Source organism: Apium graveolens, unplaced genomic scaffold (assembly GCF_009905375.1).
Source record: "Apium graveolens cultivar Ventura unplaced genomic scaffold, ASM990537v1 ctg3978, whole genome shotgun sequence".
NCBI lineage: Eukaryota > Viridiplantae > Streptophyta > Magnoliopsida > Apiales > Apiaceae > Apium > Apium graveolens.
The window spans coordinates 48557-52333 of NW_027418351.1; positions in this window are offsets into that span (position 1 = coordinate 48557).

Genomic DNA, 3777 nt, shown 5'->3' on the forward strand with positions numbered 1-3777 from the left:
CGTATCACACAAATCCACATTGGCAGTATCTGGAATCTCGGTTGGAGTCGCGTGAGTAAGAGTGGTGCCCCAGAGTACACAGACCTCGTGTTTATCTATTCTTCCAGATGAATAAGTGAAAACTAATGGTAAATTATTCAACCAACCTGTACCCCAACTATTCTCCTCCTTCAAGAATAACAATTTTTATACAAACTTAATTGGCAGAGAAGAGGAACCAGTACTGTATAGATTCCTGCATGGTTCATGTATTTTTGTTGCGGATAATGTTAGAGAGCACAAAAATAGTTTACTAAAAATTTCCTTAAGGACATGATAAATAATGTGATACAATAATGCATTTTGATTGGAATATTAATTAAATTTTTTTACTACTAATTATAATGGTGTTAGAATAATATAAGAACCTTCTCTGACACCTTGTGGTTTTAGAGTAAATGGTTCCTTGACATGGTATCAAAATTCAGACTGACAGATGACTTTGGCAAATTTATGTCCCAAAGAGGGGGAGTGTTAGAATAATATAAGATCATGGAAAGTGTCATTCTCTAACACCTTCAGATTTTAGAGTAACTTATTTATTGACATATGGTATATGTAATGTTTGAAAAAATACTGAGAACTGTTTGGTTTTCCAGCCACAACTTTTTTTTTATCAATACACATAGATTAGATTACTCAGACGAGTGATGTTAAAGTCATAAAGATTCTCATCTTTATTTTGTCTCTTTACTTTCTGATTCGATTTGTCTATCTACTCAAAGGAATAAGAGCATTTCAAGAGATTCTTAGCTCACTCTTTAAAAATAATATAAAAAATTAGCTTCTAGCAAGATAATATAGGTTCATCTCCATTTTTAGACTCACTCTTTATATATTATTTTATAATTAAAAGTATATTGAAGTTATAAAAGGACAAAAGAAGAGAGAGAAAGAAAGTGAAGAAATTATTTTAATATAAAATATAAGTTAAGAGTCAGTTAGATGCTTTTAGAATAGAATTGAGGAGATACAAGAGGCTCTAAAAATCTCTTGGAACTCAAATTTTAGCATCACTAACTATTTTTAAATTTAAGACTCCTTTTGGATTGGGGGTTGGGGAGGGATGGGTTGGGTTGGGTTGAGAGGGGTTCAAATATAACAATCCTTGTTTGGGAAAAAAATGAAACAGAAGGTTGGTGTTTGAGAGGGTTGGCAGAGGGTTATGGGGTAATGGAAAACATGGAGACTTTCAACACCCCAAATCGGGGTGTTAGGGGGAATTTTTTTCCTCGAAGTTGTCGGCTATTTTCTCATTTTAACGTTTTTTTCTAGAATTTTTACTTTCTTTAATATATATTGATGCAGGATCTTTATTTATTCGTTTAAAATTATTTTGGTACATAGATAACATACTTAGAAATATAATTTATTTTAATTGTAATTAAATATATTACATATATTAATCATACTTGCTTAATTAATTAATCATACTTGCTTATTTTCATGTAAACGTATTTTATTTAGTTTTTCTTAGAAAGTAATTCTTCATTTCTAATTCAAATATCAACATTAGAAATTTTATAATAATAATAGTAATAATAATAATAACAATAATAATAATAATAATAACAACAACAACTTTTTTTAGAAAAATCAAATCTGGCTTACCAACCCTTACCCCTCTAACTTTTATATCCAAATAAGAAAAAAGTTGAACCCGACATATCCTAACCCAACCCAACCTAACCAAACCTAGCCCAGCCCAACCCAACCCAACCCTTATCTCCTCAAACCTCGATCCAAATAGAGCCTAGGAGTCCATATAAAGAGTTTGTTGGCCATACTCTAAGAAAACTTTTCTAAGCACGTACAAAAGGTTACCAGGGACACGTGTCCCTAGTAAAATGCAATTTCATATTTTTTATTTATTTTTTCAATATTTGTATTCACGTTACTTTAAATAATAAATACACATGTTGAGATGCGTATTTCTTATAAAACTTTAAAAAACTGAATTTGCATGTCTAATATGTGTATACAGATATTTAGCGCAAACAATTTAAACTAAATGTATTTTGGCAAATGTACCTGAAAAATAAGATTTTTTTTTCATGTTTGGTAGCAGTACTCAACCAAAAAAAATTATTTTTCACACTTAAAGGTACACTGCTAAATCAAATTTCCTTCAACCATTCCGGTAGTTAAATTGACGAGCATATTTGTCTAGCATCTTCTGGGGCGGACCGAGGATTTAATCTCTACCGGGGCTAAAATAAATTTTTTTAACGCAAACTCATCAATATTTATTTGAGCAAAATAATTTAAAAATACAAAATAAACATGAGCTGAATCATAATATTAACAACACTAGTTTACAACAAAAAGACTAACTCTGTTCCAAAGCAAGCTCAACCACTATTAAACTAAATTAACCTAATATCATCAAATAAGATTTAACTAAATGCCAGAATTAGAACCTCCAAATCGCAAATCATAACATACCTCGTAGATTTTTTTTCAAATTATCCATTACATTATTTCAATAAAAATTCAAATTATAACCATCCCACATATTAAAAATAAGAATTGACATAAATAAGAAACAAAATTGCAATTTTTATTACTAAATCAATATTGAAACCCTGGATATAAAATTGGAAAATTAGAAATCCTAATTAAATTGCAAATATAATTTTGTTTAATTAGATTCTATCCTAAAGAACCCGTTTGATGATTTTAAACAAATTTATATTGGGTTCATCTATATAAATTTATGGGCCGAGCCCTAAATATTCATTTGGATCTCATTTATAAATAGATAACATAATTAGTGGGCTGATTATTTTTTTTCCTACGTGGGCTGGATTTTATTGAGGGCTTATATACTTAATGGTCCGCTGGACTTTGACCTGGGCTGGAGCCCACCCCAGCCCCTTCAACGGTCCGCCCCTGAGTATCTTGAAACTATATATTTTTTTCGTCTTAGTATATTCAAAATTTGGGTGTGGAACAAAAATTAATATTTTATCAAGAAAAAGAGTTAATAGCTATAGAGTGACTTTTGGAGCATATAAATTCTCTATTAAGCTCTTAAGTCAAAATATAAAGAAAAAAAGAATGAAAATGAAATTCAAACTGAATTTTTAGTGATTTCTTAAAACGCGAAGAGCCCCTCTTTCTTTTTTATTTTTAAAAGTCACAACTCACTCTTAATTTATATTTTATAATAAAATAATCTCTTCATTTCCTTTTTCTCTCCCAAATTTTTTATTCTTTTAGAACTTTAATGTACTTACAATTATAAAATAATAAATAAAGGGTTGATTTAAGAATTACTGTTGGGATGCACATATTTTATCTTTTTAATAACTAATTATTTATAATATTTATAAATAGTGGGTTAAGACTTAAAAAGCTGTTAGACTTGCTCTTGAAATAAAGGAGAGAATAGATTTTTAAAATAAAAAAATTACTAGAAATTTATTGGAGTTAACTTTTTTAACATACTCTTTATATTTTGGCTTAAGCCGGTTAAACCTGATGGAAATAGGAGGTGCAACTTACTCATCTGTTGCTATTATCACTCAAACTCAAACTCCAATCGGCAAAATAACCATGAGCGGCTACGATATTATAAATTTCTTGAATAATGGATAAAGAGATCCATTGAACTTCCCTTACTATAACCTGGTTGGGGTGGCATTAGTTGCAGAGCTTTCGTACAGACACACACTCAATGTCACACTTCTCAACCAAATTAATGCTAGTTTTTTTAGTTGCAGTCTTGTCGTTAGT